The sequence below is a fragment of the Globicephala melas genome, chromosome 5 (genome assembly GCF_963455315.2).
Source record: "Globicephala melas chromosome 5, mGloMel1.2, whole genome shotgun sequence".
NCBI lineage: Eukaryota > Metazoa > Chordata > Mammalia > Artiodactyla > Delphinidae > Globicephala > Globicephala melas.
The window spans coordinates 86,041,923-86,060,067 of record NC_083318.1 but is presented as its reverse complement, the minus strand read 5'-3'; the positions used below and the strand labels follow the sequence as shown (position 1 = coordinate 86,060,067).

The 18,145-nt window shown below is 35.1% G+C and overlaps 1 pseudogene; it reads left to right on the top strand.

The window, feature by feature from the left end:
* The window catches only part of LOC115865693 (UDP-glucuronosyltransferase 2C1-like), a 36,726-nt pseudogene extending 22,888 nt beyond the window's left edge, over positions 1-13,838 (top strand).
* The last annotated feature ends 4,307 nt before the right edge of the window (positions 13,839-18,145 follow it).

Here is an 18,145-nt window from a genome sequence, read left to right as displayed (position 1 = left end):
CTGCCGATGCAGGGGACGCGGGTTCGTGCCCCGGTCCGGGAGGATCCCACATGCCGCGGAGCGGCTGGGCCCGTGAGCCATGGCTGCTGAGCCTGCACGTCCGGAGCCCGTGCTCCGCAACGGGAGAGGCCACAACAGTGAGAGGCCCGCGTACTGCAAAAAAAAAAAAAAAAGAAGAAGACACATGCACTCCAAAGTTCATTGCAACACTATTTACAATAACCAGGTCATGGAAGCAACCTAAATGCCCACTGACAGATGAATGGATAAAGAAGATGTGGTACATATATACAGTGGAATATTACTCAGCCATAAAAAGGAATGAAATTGGGTCATATGTAGGTACATGGATGGACCTCGAGACTGTCATACAAAGTGAGGTAAGTCAGAAAGAGAAAAACAAATATCGTATATTAATGCATATATGTGGAAGCTAGAAAAATGGTAAAGATGATCCAGTTTGCAAGGCATAAATAGAGACACAGATGTAGAGAACAAATGTATGGACATGGGGGCAAGGGGTGGTAGGATGAATTGGGAGATTAGGATTGACATATATACACTAATATGTATAAAATAGATAACTAATAAGAACCTGCTGTATAAAATAAATAAATAAAATTCAAGAATAAAAAAAAAAACCTTAAAAAAATCAAGTGTACCATACTAATGTTAGATGCTAGTAATAGCAGAAATTGGATGTGGGGTTTATGGAAATTCTGCAATTTTTCTGTAAATGTAAAAGTATTGTAAAATATAAACTTTTAAAAAATCTGGAAAGAAAAGTAATTGGAAATTTTTTTTTGGCAGTACGCAGCCCTCTCACTGTTGTGGCCTCTCCCGTTGTGGAGCACAGGCTCCGGACACGCAGGCTCAGCAGCCATGGCTCATGGGCCCAGCCACTCCGCGGCATGTGGGATCCTCCCGGACCGGGGCACGAACCTGTGTCCCCTGCATCGACAGGTGGACTCTCAACCACTGCGCCACCAGGGAAGCCCCCAGAAATTTTTTTTTTTTTGATGAATGAAAACACAACAGTCCAAATCAATAGATGTGGAGAAGCAGGACTCAGAGAGGAATTTATAGGTGCAAGTGCCTACATTAAATAAGAAGAAAGATCTAAAAATCAATATACTAATATTATACTTTAAAGAACTATAAAAAGAAGGCAAACTAAACCAAAATATAGCAGAAGGAAAAAAAATGGAGTTAGAGCAGAGATAAACAAAACAAACAAACAAACAAAAAAAAAAACAGAGAAAATCAATAATACCTAAACCTGGTTCTTTGAAAAGGTCAGCAAAATTATCAAACTTTTAGCTAAACTGCCAAAGAGAAAAAGAAAAAAAGTAGATGCAAATAATTTTAAAATGAGAAATGAACCTAGGGAGATTACTAAAGGCTTTTCAAAAATAAAAAGTTTATAAGAGGATATGAAGAAGTTGTAGCCAAGATGGGAGAAGAAGAATACCCCAGCTTACCTCTTAGCACAGTGAGACAGATGGGGGGAAGAAGAAGTGGTATAGTCAAGACTCATAGCACCAAGGGAGCAAATTAGCAAAGACTGTCCCCAAGGAGTGCATAGTCCTAACTCCTGGTTAGGCTCCCCAGACCAGGGCTCCAGCACCAGGAAGCCATGCCCCCAAAACAATGGCCTTAAAGGCCAGTGGAGAGTACTTTCAGCAGAGCTAATGGCTCATAGTAATCAATCTACCACAACAAGAGGACACAGGCAGCCCAAATACAGGTACCCCTAGAGCATCTAAGTCTGGTGACCGGATGAGGGTGCACTGCTTGGATGGATAGGATGTCTAATACAAAAGGCCACTTTTACAAGATCAGGAAATGTAACCAACCTTCAGATACATAAAAATAAAAACTGCAAGTTGGGTGAAATAAGGCAACAGAGGAATATGTTGCAAATGAAGCAACAACATAAAACCCCAGAAAAAGAACTAAGTGAAGTGGACATAGGCAATCTACCCCACAGAGAGTTCAAGGTAATGATTGTAAAGATGTTCAGAAAAACTGGGGAGAAGATTAAATAAACAGAGTGAGAAGGTAGAAGTTTTTAGCAAAAAATTAGAAAATATAAATAAGAACAAAACAAAGATGAACAATACAATAACTGAAATGATAAATACACCAGAAAGAATCAACAGTAGATTAGATGATACAGAGACATCGATCAGCGAGCTGAAAGACAAAGTAGTGGAAATCATTGAAGTTGAACAGAAAAAAGAATAAAAAGAAAGAAGACAGTTTAAGAGACTTCTGTGACAACATCAAGCATATTAACATTTGCATTATAGGTCTCCCAGAGGGAGAAGAGAGGCAGAAAGGGGCAGAGAACATATTTGAAGACATAATAGCTATAATTCCCTAACTTGGGAAAGGAAACAGTCATCTAGTTGTAGGAAGCAGAGCCAATCCCACACAGGATCAACCCAAAGAAGACCACACCAAGACACATTGTAATTAAAATGGCAAAAATTAAGAGAAAATTTTAAAAGCAGCAAGGGAAAAGGAACAATTTACTTACAAGGATACTCCCATAAGCCTATTGGCTAACTTTTCAGCAGAAACACTGCAGACCTGAAGGGAGTGGCACAATATATAATATTTAAAATGATGAAAGGGGAAAACCTACTACCAGGAATACTCTCACCAGCAAGGCTCTCATTCATGTTTGATGGAGAGATCAAAAGTTTTACAAGCAAGCAAAAGTTAAAGAGTTCAGCACCACCAAACCAGGTGTACAAGAAATGTTAAGGGGACTTTTCTAAGTGAGAGAGAAAAGGTCACAACTAGAAACAGGAAAATCACAAAAGGAAAAATTGGTAAAGGCAAATATATAGTAAAGTTAGTAAATCAGCCAGATATAAAGCTAGAAGGAAGGTTAGAACACAAAAGTAATACAATCATGTATACTCATAATAAGTAGTTAAGAGATACATGAAACTAAAAGGTTTAAAATATGATGTCAAAAATAGTAAGTGTGGTGAGGAAAGTAAAAATGCAAGGTTGTTAAAATGCACTTGAACTTAAGAGATCAGCAACTTAAAATAATCATGTATTTTCACATATATATGTATGTATTTTGCTAAATACAGTGTGGGGAATAAGACAATAACTATACAATAGTTTTACATGTTGTAACTAGACTTATCGTGATGATATTTTGAGAGGTATAGAAATACCAAATAGCTATATTGTGTAACAGGAACTAACATAGTGTTGTAGGTTAGTTATACTTCAAAACAGAAAAGAAAAAACAACCTCATGGAAAAATAGATCAGATTTGTGGTTACCAGAGGCAGGGGACTGGGGAAAGGACAATTGGAGGAAGGTGGTTAAAAGGTTCAAACTTCCAGTTATATGATAAATGAGTACTAGGAATGCAATATATATCATAAACACTGCTGTATGTTATATATGAAAATTGTTGAGAGTAAATCTTGAGGTCTCATGTGAAGAAATTTTTTTCTATTTCTTTAATTTTGTACCTACATAAGATGATGGATATTCACTTATTCACTTATCACTTATTGTGATAATCACTTCATAATGTATGTAAGTAAAATTATAATGCTATACAACTTAAACTTAGTGCTGTATGTCAATTATATATCAACAAAACTGAAAGAAAAAAAAGAGGATATTATCAAAACTTGCACAACAAAAATTAGACAGCCTGGAATACGTGGATAAATACCTTGAAAAACTCAATTTACTTACACTGACTAAACAAGAAATAGAGTATTTCAACAGACCTATATCAAATTAAGAGACTGAAATAGTAATCAAAAACCTACCAAAAAGGAAAAGTCCTGGAGAGATAGCATCACTGGCAAATTCTATCAAACATTTATATAATTAAGTAATCCTTTTCAAATATTCCAAAAAAGTGAAAAGAAGGAAACATTATATAATGCTGTGAGGCTAGATTTACCTGATATGAAAGCCTGTGTATTGCCGAAACCTGCTTTCAGTTTCAAGGTTCGTTGGACTCACCAGCAAAATACCCACTCGTCTCACACAACTGAACAGATTTAATTAGTTTCTTTAATAGAAGATGATTTAACTTAATTTCAATATACAATCATTAGAAGGGGATGAATAAAAGTATTAGAAAGACATAACAGAGTATACATCACCAGATTGGGCTGACATCTTCATCCAGATTCAAACAGCAGCTGGGAAATCCCGAGTAACAGCAATCTGGAGTCCCAGCTGGGAAGGGTCCCAGGCGGTGCGTCCACCTCAGGGGTGAAACTTCAAATTGTAGTTCTGGGGGCTTCCGTTTATAATTCCAGGCCACAAACTGATGTCATCAGTTTGCATGCAAAAATGCAGCTCTGGTTCAACTGTAACAATGCTGTTGATTTCACCATATGAGTCACAAGATTTTCTAGACCCCAGGGGACTGGCCAGGTCCCCAGGGCTCAAGAAATTCCAAGACCCACTCCCTTTCTTATTGTACTTGCTGCTTGACTTGTTAGTAAGAATTGTTAGGTGTGCAAGCAGGCCTGCAGTCCAGGCAGGATCACAAGTCAGTCAGAGGCCTTCTTTTGCCTCTGAAGCCTAAACAAGACTACTTTACTAGTTTTCCCAACAGCCAGATAAAGACACCACAAAATAAAATTACAGACCATGATCATTTCTAAATATGGACATTAAAATACTCAAGAAAAGATTTGCAGATCAAATCCACTAGAATATTGAAAGGAGTATTCACCATAGTAAAATGATACTTATTCTATTTTTGCAAAGCTGGTTCAGCAAATGTAAATCAATCCATGTAATACAGCACATGAATATAATGAAAGGAAAAACAAACAAACAAATGATCATTTTAACTTACACAGAAAAGGAAGTTGAGAAAATCCAACATTCTTTTGATGAAAACTCTCAAGAAATTTAGGAATAGAGGGAGAAGTCCTCAATATGATACAGGATACTTTTGAAAAACCCACAGCTTATGTCATACTCAGTGGTGTAAACTGAAAGCTTTCTTCCTAAGATCAGGAACAATACAAAGTTGTATTGTTTCACTGTTGCTATTTAACCTTATACCAGAAGTTCTAGCATAGGAATGACACAGGAAAAAGAAATAAAAATGCATCCACATTGGAATGAGAGAGGTAAAGCAATGTGTATTTGCAGATGACGTGATACTAGACATAGAAAATCTCAAAGAATTCACAAAAAACTACTAAGGATAATAACCAAACTTAACTAAGGTGCATAATACAAGATTAACAGGCAAAAATCAGTTTTTTTCATACACACAGGGTCAGTGAACACTCTGAACATGAAATTTTTAAACTTCCACTTACTAGAGCAACAAAACAAATTAAATACTTAAGAATAAATCTAACTAAGGAGGTAAAACATTTGCATGATGAGAACCACAAAATATTATTATTATTATTATTATTATTACTGTGCTGCGTGGCATGCAGGATCTTAGTTCCCCAACCAGGGATTGAACCTATGCCTCCTGCAGTGGAAGCTCAGGGCCCTAACCACTGGACAGCCAGGGAATTCCCCACAAAACATTATTGCTGCAAGAAATTAAAGGATACCTAAATACGTGGAAACTCATCCTATGTATGTTCATGATAGGAATACTTAACATGGTTAAGATGTCAACACTATCCAAAACTAGCTACAGATTTAATGCAATGCCTATCAAAACTCTAACAGCATTTTTGTAGAAATAAAAAATCCACTCCTCAACCTCACATGGAACTACAAGAACCACAAATAGACGAAACAATCCTGAAAAACAGCAAAGTTAAAGGACTCACACTTTCAAACACTGAAGTTAGAAATTTACTATGAACCTACAGTAAATTAACAGTGTAGTAATGGGAAAAGGGCAGACATATAAACCAATGGAATAGAAGACAAAGTAGAAATTAACCCTCACACGTATGGGCAATTGATTTTCAACAAGGATGCAAGACGATTCAGTGGGGAAAGGACAATCTTCTCAACAAATAGTGCTTGTAAAATCTTGATATCCACATGCAAAGGAATAAAGTTGGACACTTACCTTAAAAAAATTAACTCAAAATGGATCAGAGACAAACTTTAGAAGTAAAAACATAATACTTTTACAAGAAAATCCTAAGGGAAAACTTCATCACATTGTATTTTGCTATGATTTCATAGGTATGACACCAAAAGCACAAACAATAAAAGTAAATAAATTGGACTTCATCAAATGCAGAACTTTGTGCATCAAAAGATACTATCAAGAAAGTGAAATACAATATACAGATTGGGAGACAATCTTTGCAAATCACGTATCTGATAAGGAACTAATGTGCACAATACATAAAGAACTCCTATAACTCAACAACAACAAAAAACCAATTGAAAAATGGGAAAGTACTTGAATAGATACTTCTCAAAATAAGATACACAAATGGTCAAAAAGTACATGCAAAGATGCTCAAAATCATTAATCATTAAGGAAATGCAAATCGAAGAACCACTTCACACATTAAGATGGCTATTATAAAAAGTAAATAAACGGAAAATAGCAAGGGTTGGTGTGAATGTGGAGAAATAGGACCTCGTGCGTTACAATTCTGTTACCGAATGCAAGTTCGTATACCTGATGCAGTTAGTCCAGACAAACCAAAACATAGGAGTTTGGAGCAGAGAAAGGTTTACTGCAAGTCCACAAAGGAGGTGGGTGGCTTGTGCCCAGAAAGCCCTGAACTCTCCAAAGGGTTTCAACAAAGCACTTTTAAAGGCAAGGTAAGAGAGGTATGTGGTTAGTTGTTGCAAACTTCTTGGTGTAGGACAGTACTTTGTTCTTGCCACTCTCCAAGTAGGTCAGGTCATGATGTTCCTGTAAACCTCCAACAAGACAAATATTATTTTCTGTTCTGCAACTTTTATCTCTATATTAATGGACTCTTAAAGGTCAGAGCCTTGAGAATAGGCTATCCTGTACATTTTAGGCTGTAGGCAACATTATTTTACAAAAGGTACAGAGCCAGCATGACCAACACAGGAAACAGAACAGAAAGGTTAAAGTAAAAGAAACAGATCTAATGTGAAATCAGATTTGTTCTTCTCTATTATACTCATAAGAATGCAAAATGATGTATCTGCTCTGAAAAACATTTTTCTTGTTCTTCACTAAGTTAAACATAGAGCTGTTATATGCCCCGGTAATTCTAATCCTGACTATTTATGAAGAGAAATTGAAATCAGGGACTCAAACAGATATTTGTACAACAATGGTCACAGCAACATTGTTCACAATACCAGAATGAATAGATAAAGAAAATGTGATATATACACAAAATGGAATATTATTCAGCCTTAAAAAGAAAGGAAATTCTGATATGTTAAAATATACATGAACCTTGAAGACATAATGCTAAGTGAAATAATGTTGTCAGAAGACAAATACTGTATGATTCCACTTATATCAGATACCTAGATTAGACAAATTCATGGAGACAGAAAGTAGAATAGAGGTACCAGGGGCTAGGGAGTGGGGGGAATAGGGAGTTATTGCTTAATGATACAGAGTTTATGTAGGGAAGATGAAAACATTTGGGGTATAGATAGTGCTTATCGTTACACACCACTGTGGATGTATTTAGTGCCACCAGATTCTATAATTACAATACTTTAAAATGATAGACATCATTATGTATATTTTACTATAATAAAAAAGGAAATACTTGATTCTAAGTTACTACCAAGTATATAACAAAGATCAAAGCACTAACAATTTCTTAGTGACGTAAATCACATTCCTTCCCTTTGCCTCTGAAAACTTTGTTTCAAAATCCACTTTACCAGAATGGCCTAGTAATACCAATATACACTTGTTTCAGATACAGATTGTCTTTTATCTTCATCTACAAGTTAGAATTAACCTGATGATGATAGCCTATCGACTAGGATTATTGCAAGCATTTGAAAACACTGTTGTGGTGTCAAAGGTTTAAAAACATTCATTACTTAATCACTTAGGACCTCAGTTTGCTTGTGTATTACCTGGAGTCATCAAACCTGATTAATTCTAAGTTAACTGCCTCCTTCTGATGGGATGTGATTCTAAAAGTTTTCTAATAGAGTAAATGCACTTGTCTTAGCAGGTTCTGTGGAGATACACAGGAAAAGGAACCAGAAACACTAGGAGCAAATACCCGGCTATATGGATGGATTCCACAGAATGATCTTGGGTAAGACCAAAGAGAAGCAAAATTAAATAATTTTGCTTAATTACGAATGAGGAATAATCTGAATGATTACTCAATGACAGATAAGTTGTATTCAAAATAAGAAAAAAAACTTAATTTCTTCTTCACATTTCTTCTGGAGCTTGTTAAAGAAAAACTTATTCATGACACTTGTTAAAGACTGTAAGGCACACTTTAGCCAAGACCACCATGATAAGTACAGTAACTACTGCAATGGACTTTTACAGTAAGACAGAGAGATTGGACTAAACTGCATGCAGAAAGAAAAGTGGGAAATTTATAACCAAAGTGCAGAGAGGGAGGTCAGTGGATGGAAAATCACTAGAAGAAACATCAGGGTCAAGGGAGGACGCTGGCAAAACTAACCTAATCCGATTCTTGTTGACAGCAGGCCAGGGTGATCAGCCATCACTTGGGGGATGGTGAAAGAGGAAGCAGCAGCTCAAAAGAGTGATCAGGTATCAGTACTGGGAGAATCTAGCTAAACTGACTTTAGAAGGATGGTTGCTAAAATTGGGCAATGCAGAGATAAACAAAAAGCCCCCAAATCAGGGTCTACTTGAAAAGAGAGTTCAGAGGAGCCTGACTAGAGTTTGGTCAAATATGGAATCTTTGTCAAGCACTAACATAAATATGGTATTTATAATTCTTCCATTTATGATACAATCTCTCCCTCCTCAGAATCAGAGCCAAAGAAAGTACCTTTACATCAGGCTATCATTATCTTTTGTATAGAATATTGCAACACCCTCCTGGCTTTCTGTATCCATTATCTTCCTCGTCTCTTCACTTTTCCCACAGTAGCTATTTGAAAAAAAAATCTGATAAGCCATTTCACCATCTACAATATTATAAATGGTTCAAATTACTTATAATCAATTCAAAACCCAATTTTTAAAACAGAGTACTACATGAACTTGCCCAGGTCGATCTTTCTAGCCTGTTATGCCAACATTCTCACATTGAAACCCTGCACATCTCAACTCCCTTTCCCTATTAAAGCAAGCGTTTGTTTTCTTAAAACCCTCCATTCCTTTTTATTAAAGTATTCTCACCCCAGCAACTGTCCAACGTCAAGTGCTCTCCATCGGTTAACTCTGCACAAACTTTTCACAGGTGTGGAATGACTTAATTGCTGGAATTACTAATTGCTGCTTAGCCTGGAATAATTAATTGCTGCTTTCTTTAGAGCCTATAGGAATTTATATATGGCCTCATGGCACAGAATTATGCAGAAGATGCTACCTAATTGAATTAATGATTTATAAAGGTGTCATGATTTTCTGTATCTGAAACTCTTACTAATGATATATATTTTATTTTTAGGTCATCCCAAAGCCAGAACTTTTATTACTCACTGTGGAACCAATGGGATCTATGAAGCTATTTACCACAGGGTCCCTATGGTGGTAATTCCCCTGTTTGGTGATCAGCATGATAATATTGCTCATATAAAAGCCAAAGGGGCAGCTGTTGAATTAAATTTGCACATAATTACGAGTTCCAATCTCCTTAACACTTTGAACACAGTTATTAACAACCCTTCCTGAGTATAGACTATATTCTTTTCTGAGAAGCCTCAGTATTTCAAAAGGAGTAAATTGTCTCATTCAGTTAAATTGATTACTTTTACATAATCACCAGGACATAACTAACATCAAATATGATTGTCTTACACTTCTCAAATTCTATGAAAGTATTTAGATTCACCTACTGTTACTGGGTAATAGATTACAACCTGAAAGAAATACTAAATTTATTTAAAGAAACTAAGCTGCTGTTAAAGAGACACAAATATTTTTATTAATAATACTTATTGTTTATCTCTTAAAAATGCAGATGTTAACACTATAAAGAATTTAGACAGTATTAAAAAAGCATAGAGAAATAAAAGTGAAAAATCACTTAACTCTCCACATGCAGCTATAACCATCAGTATAGAAATATTACTTTAGGTATTTCCTCGTGCTAATTTATAACTAGAAAAAAAAGATAGAAAGACTTTTATAAAAATAGGATCATTCTACTTGTTAATTAAAAACATCCTATATTGGTATATTTTAATTGAAAACAAGAGAAAGACAGTGAAGTAAAGAGTGTGAGACAGTGAGATCCAAATGGAGACACAGAAGACCCCAGCCTCCCTGTCCCCTGACAAAGATCGACAATTAGACACGACAGTACCCATAAACAAAAACATCTCTGGGAGAGCTCTAAAGTCCACTTAAGGAATTTTAGCAACACTGTGGAACTAAAAAATCCTGAGAATAATCACAAAAAACAGAATGAAGACAGCTTCATTTTACCCATATCATCCCATTTCCAAGCCAGCATTACTCAACACCAAGAGGGAACTTCCCAGCTAGAAAGAGTTTCTCAACAGGAAAGGGTGAGTCGAGTGACCAGGTTCTAAAGCCTTTTGGGGCACAGAAATTGAAACACAAATCCTAAATTGTAGCTACTACAAAGCTACAGATCTTCTAAAAGTATGGTACTGGCATAAAAACAGACACATAGACCAATGGACAGGATTGAGTGTCCAAAAGTAAACCCTCACATATAAGGTAAAACAATATTTAACAAGAGAGCCAAGAATACTCAATAAGAAAACAGTTGTGTCTTCAATAAATGGTGCTGGGGAACCTAGATAATCTCATATAGGAGAATGAAATTGGACCCCTATCTTACCTCACTTACAAAGATTAACTAGAAATGGATTAAAAACTTAAACATAAGACCTGAAACCATACAACTCCTAGAAGAAAATATAGGGAAAAAAAAGCTCCTTGACAAGGGTCTTTGTAACAATATTTTGGATATGCCAACGACAGCACAAGGAACAAATACAAGAATCAACAAGTGGGCTACATCAAATTTAAAAGCTCCTGCACAGCAAAAGAAATGATCTACAAAATGAAAGAAAACGTACAAAATGGGAGAAAATATTTGCAAATTAGATATCTGATAAGGTTAAAATACAAAATATATAAAAACTCATATAACTCAAGTAAAGAAAAATTTAAAAATTAGTAGAGTTACTAAATAAACATTTTTCCAAAGAAGATGTACAAATGGCCAACAGATACATGAAAGGGGGGTTGACATCAGTAAGCATCAGAAAATGCAAATCAAAACCACAATGAAATATCACCTCATACCTATTAGAATGGCCATGAACGAAAGAAAAGGTATAACAAATGTTGGTGAGGAAGTGAAGAAGGGTGTTGGTAGGAATGTAAATTGCTGTAACCACTGTGGAAAATAGGATGGCGCTTCCTCCAAAAATTTAAAATAGAACTACTACATCATTCAGCAATGCCACTTTGGGGTATACATCTAAAGGAAATTACAACGGAATATGGAAGAGATACCTGCATTTCTATGTTCATTGTAGCTTTATTCATAACAACTAAGATATAAAAACAACCTAATTATCCATCAATGGATAAATGGATAAAGAAGATGTGGTATATGTATGTAAAGAAATATTATTCAGCAAAGAGAAAGAAGGAAATCCTGCCAATTTGTGTAACATGGCATTGTTCTAAGTGAAATAAGTCAGGCAGAGAAAGTCAAATACTATATGATATCACTTATATGTGTAATCTAAAAAGTCAAATTCATAGAAACTGAAAGCAGGTTGGTGGTAACTAGAGTCTAGGGGTTTGGGAAGTGAAGAGATGTTGGTCAAAGGGTACAAACTTTTAGTTTGAAGTGAATAAGTTATAGGGATATTTGTACTGCATGGTGATTAGCTGTGATTATAAATAAGTAAAAATATTCTCAACAGCAAGTGATTATATTTATCATTTTAGTGTATTTCAAATAAATCAAATATATTCTTGGAAAAAAATAAGCTATATTAAAATTAAAAGAATTGCCATGGTTGGAGAGATTTTTTTAATATTAGATAAATTCTTACTAAAATTTTCCTATAATTCTATGTACAAATATTTACATTAGAGTTTAGAATAATTACTTTTTAAATATTTCCAATTTTGGTCAATATAGAATGACTTTTCACTATGAAGTCACTTTTAAACTTCCCATTCATGTCACCTAAACATCACATCTTAATTTTTGTTTGCTGTATTATCATTATAACATGTTCAAAACTTACAATGTACACATTTTGTCCACGACCAAAATTTCGAATAACATTTAGCCTTAGTTTTGTATTTATATGGATTTAATGATGCACTTTCTTTTTATTGCAGTCTCTCTATTCCTGGAGGATTTTCTTTTCATTAATTTTTTATCTGACAGATATTTTGTTTTTGGGTCTTAGAGGGTTTCTTGTTGCTATTTCCTTGTTTCCTTGAGATATATTCAGAAGTATTTATTCCTTAAATTCTTGGTATTAAGAAAGGCCTTTTTTTTTTTTAAACCAAACAGCAACAAGGATTTGATGTTTTTCTGATTTACCGTTCCCTTCCTCAGAACTTTCTACATGCTCTTCCACTATCTTCTACAATTTAATGTTCTATATTCTCCATCAATGATGACTGCACTTCAGTGTGGGAGAATAACCTTCCTCCTTCAACTCTTTCACAGATACAAGGAAATCCTTTTTCTAAATCAGCCATTCAAAACCTTAAACCAAACCTTGGTCTGGTCTTTGTTCCATGACAGAAGTTAGAAGGGTTAGTGTTCTAGCTATTGCCATTGTTCTATCTCAACACTGGCACTTGCATTCCTCTGTAGATTGAAGCAAAGAGTCCAGCATCTACTCACTTTCAGGCCCACTTCTTGCTCAGACGGTCACGTGAAACTTATTGGTTTCATCTGGAATGTCAGGGCCATGAAAATCACAGACTGAAACCATTTCCTGTTACTATTGAAGACTAGCTCCTTGCTAACACTGACACTCCAGACAGAACCTGGGGAAGGGCAGAGTGGTGGGGGGAAGGGTTCCTTTTTCATAAACTTTCCCCTCATTGCTGCTTCTTGTCACTATCATGTTCCCAATACTACACTCATCAAATGAAACCAAATTCTGTATTCTCAACCTACATATTCTACATTCTTATTTCTGAACTTTCAAAATGCTATTTCCAGTTAGAAATTCTTTTCTCCCCTGCCTCCAATCATTACTGAGACTATGAAACATCCAACAAATTCCAGCTGATAGGCCACTATATCTAGAAATATCTCAAGAGGAAACAAACTTTCATATGCATTCTGACTCTTGGTGATATCATTTATGACACAACTTATTATATAATTATGTAATATACTTTTAATAATATATAACAGTTTTAGGTATATCATGTCCTTAACAAATTTTTCAAGTTGCTATCTGTATATTCAATTTTAGCTATAAAGAGAATGCTATAAAGTTAGCAAGAATTCACCATGATCAGCCTATGAAGCCTCTGGAATGAGCAGTTCTTCTGGATTGAGTTTATCATGTGCCATAAAGCAGTCAAACACCTTTGGCCAGCCATCCACAACTACACCTAGTACCAGTACAATTCTTTTTATGTGATTGGGTTCCTCCTAGCATGCGTGGCAACTTTTATATTCCTGATCACTAAATGTTGCCTGTTTTGTTGCTGGAAGTTTGGTAAAACTGCGAAGAAGAAAAAGAGAGAGTAGTTTTTTTTTAACAGTCCGGCTGGAAACTTTGGTAGGATCCATCTGAATTAACCCAGCCACTGATTAGAATAGATTCCTCTCCTACTTCCCCAGGTTCTTGTCCATTCCTCAGCTTATCAAGTCACAGATCAAAGACTCACCCCAAAAATATGCCACATGATTCAGAATTAAGGTTTAAATTAATCTGTTCTTTAAAAGACAATATAAACAATTAAACACATGGAAGTTATTACCATTAAAGCCTCAGTGCTTTGTTTCTTTCTTTCAGTTCAACCAAATGAGATGCTGTTTGAGACCTTAGGAACATAATGATTAATTCTATTTTCAGTACTGCTCATGTTGACTATTTCCTAAATAACATCGTTTTGGGTCCAGTGTATGAGAATTATTGCGTATTATCTAAAGGAACTAGACAAGAAGTAATGTAAAATATTACTCTAGCCAGAGCTGCCCTTCTGGTCAGGAAGATCAGGAAACTGTCAGGGTTTCTAATCTGCTGTAAAGCAGATTTTACACCATCAATTTCCTTTCACATGACACGTCAGACTTTGTCCCTCTTGGAATACAAAACACTATTTTTGGTCTTTGATTTGAAGATTTCCCTTCATTTGGATATTAATAATGATAGTACTTCATTTGTATTGTAACACTTCGTGGCTTCAGAGAACTAGCTGATTATCATATGTTAGCATGGTTGATGATATGATGGAGCAGAAGTAAATGATTGGAATTTCATTCCTACCCTTTTAAATTAATTTAAAAGTTTATTTAATTCTTTCCTACATTAATTTTACTTACAATGTACATATTTGAAAAGAAGAAGCAAATTACTTAAGAGCTACTCTGCAAATACTTTGGGAAGAAAATGTATTTCTCAGAAATGCTATTTTCTATGGGTATGATTTCTCCATCAGAAACTCAAGAGTTTGCCCATTTCTTCCTTTTCCTTTGTCCCATCACTTCCCCTGGTCCTCTCATGAACTGTACTGGGACAGCTATAATAAGCACAAGTACCTAGGCTTCTTATTAACTAGCATCAGTCAGAAATCTGCAGTAAACATGAAGACACAAGTTCAATTTTAATAAAAATAAAGAATATATTTTCCTTTCTTTTCTAAAAAGTCTATCTTCCATTATGTTTGCCAGTGTTTTGCCCTTGAGGTCAAAATATTATTTAACTGTGATGGTATTACATAGTAGTAACCAAGTTCATTAAATGATTTACCACAGAGTTTGAAATTTATAACTCAAGTTTAAGAGGCCTAAAATTATAGCTCTATCTTAGAATAGTTATAAATCATTTGGGCAATTATCTTCTTTGTTACAGGAATAGTGGCACAAATAAGAACAAGATAAAGATAAATTTATTCTTAGGTGTGGAATTAACTATAAAGAGATATACAAAAAAAGATATTTTCTCAATTTTATGAGGTTTTGAGATAATTAACTAATTATAATGCTTTAAGGTACATATTTTGAAAAATGTAAACACAATGCTACCTTGTTTACAATCTAATTAATGTAATCGAAGCAATAATTTACCATAGTGCTAAATCATTTATTCTGGCAATAAGATAATGTTATTTCCTAAAATGCTCTATAAAATCATAGTTTAATCTTTGGTTATTTTATACCAATGTCAAGATATCCCTTCACTTTTTTCATTATTATCAAATGATGTAACATAAAGGAGTTTAAGTAAACTCAAGATTTGGATACCTTGTTAGCAATTTCTGAGTTTATTCAAAAGAACTACCCTGGCAAATAAACAAATATATTCTATCTTGTAGAGACCAAAATTTTTCTTAAACACAAATATTTACCTATTTAAATCATCTATACATTACTATATTAAATATATTAACAATCTGGTAATAATTTTAGGTGTGTAGAAGCTAAACCTTTGTAACATATCATATTTTTTCTAGTTTAAGTTTTAATAAAAACATATTTTTCAGGAGTTTGATGACCTCTGGCTTTTCCAGTCAGTTAAAATAACATGTCTTAAAATACTTTATTTTTAAACTATTTACTATTCATATGTGACTATATTATAGAATCCTGCTCAATTTTCTTCTGTATCATGACCATTGAAAACACTAATAGGTAGATGCAAGTATTTTGTACATTACATGCATACATATGTGAATACAAAGTCACTTTCTATACATCACAAAAAAGTGATTTATATTTTATGTTTTGATTTTCAAACTTGCTTGTTTTTTACAATGAAGGATTTGTTTCTCTTATGTTCTACATGTTTTACCAAAAATAATGATTCACCTGTATCTTAGATTTAACATACTCCCTAATTTAGGAGAATATTAACTGTATTTTAAACAGTAATACATTTGGGACTTAGAAGCGTCTGCTGCCTATAAAATAGAGAACCATAAGTTCTGCAATGAACATTGAAACCCTACCAACCTGCTTCTCAATTTCATTTCCTCCCCAGGTTGTTTGCTTCTGAATTCCATTCCAATTCTACCAAAGTTCTAGATTCTGGCTCTAAACTTAGCCAAAGAGGCTGAGATCCTAATCTCTCATTGTCAGTTCCTGCCATTCATTTCCCCCAGAGACAATCTTTAATACACTCAGATGAAATCTTCTATGATATCAGCAATCCATATGACACCATGAAATGAAGGCGCCTTTCACGCTTAAAGGAATTGTCAGATGATAAAATTATGATCTTTTCATGAAGGGAAGCCACCCCACTATCCTGGAGATCCTTTGCCCTCATGAACATGCCTCAGTTTAGACCTTGTCTCCTTTCCAGGACTCCTAGACATAAAGTCTCATCATGCAGATTATGATAGGGGAGATCCTAAAACTCATGGAGAGTTTGCAATAAACTAGATCTTTCTTCCTTTGTTGAGATAAAACTGCTATTTCATCGATAATTACTAAGAACTGAGTGAAGATTCACTGTCCAGGTGTCATGATGGTATCATCTTACCTGTGTGAGAGGTATAAGAAATCATTGCTGGTACTATTACTCCTGTACCATCCCTTTGCAGTTAACAGCCATCTTCCATTCCAGTCTTCACAAAACCCGATGCAATACCTCTGGAGAATCCTAACATGAGAAATGTGAATTTATCCATTACTTTCATATGTTTACAAGGCAAGATGATGAGGATATTGTTCCCAAATTAGTTGCTACACTTAAAAGCTTATATCACTCACAGAATGAATGTTTACTTAGAATCTGTATCCAAATCCTTTTCAAAGGAGATTCTCCTCTCATTTCAGGTCAATAGATTATTGATAGCATAAAAACAAATCTATCCCATGACATGCATCTTTCCCTTCCTACTTCTAATTTGATGGGAATTCCTGGTAAGATCATTTTAAAATATAACTTACCTGGACTACAAAGGCAGGATACAAAACAAAGTTCAGAAGAAGGTACTTAGAGGATAAATACTTTCTAAGAGTAAGTATTAGGAAGTACTGAAGAAGTGAGAGAAATATAAGGAATGTTGCAAATGTTCAGAAAAGGAAATGATCATAATTCAGAGATAATATTCTTCTTTTTTTTTTTTTTTTTTTTTTGCGGTACGCGGGCCTCTCACTGTTGTGGCCTCTCCCGTTGCAGAGCACAGGCTGCGGACGCGCAGGCTCAGCGGCCATGGCTCATGGTCCCAGCCGCTCCGCGGCACGTGGGATCTTCCCGGACCGGGGCACGAACCCGTGTCCCCTACATTGGCAGGCGGACTCTCAACCACTGCGCCACCAGGGAAGCCCAGAGATAATATTCTTAAATAAAGGAAAGTAACCAAAGTTGATACTCAAAGGATACCCATGTTTGGATAAAAAGGAAAAAAGGGAAGGAATAACTATAGCCAAAAGAACAACAGCAAGCTAAATGAAATGGGGCTAATAAAACAGGTGTGAAAATATGGAGAAAGAAATGTTTGGAAATGCTCAAATAAATCAGAATATCCTTGTGTTGACACATGCTGCTTTCGTATCTGGAAACTCCCTACATACAAGGTAATTTCTTCTTAGCCTAGAGCCAGTAGCATTTACAATGATACTGGGATTTATTTTTCACACATAGAGGCACAAGATCATCTACGCTTTTCTTTATCTATTTGCTTTCCAAAGCCTCTGAACTGGAGATTAGCTTGCAGAGAAATTATGAAGGCGTGCTCTTGGAAACAAAATCTTTACCTCATAGTCATTGTGACCTTGCTATGTGCCAGTTATATTTTAACTACTTAATTACTCCATACTGGATATAAGTGAGAGCTACCTCTGCAGTAAAGAAAGTTTATGAAGAAGGTTTGGATTTTATCAAG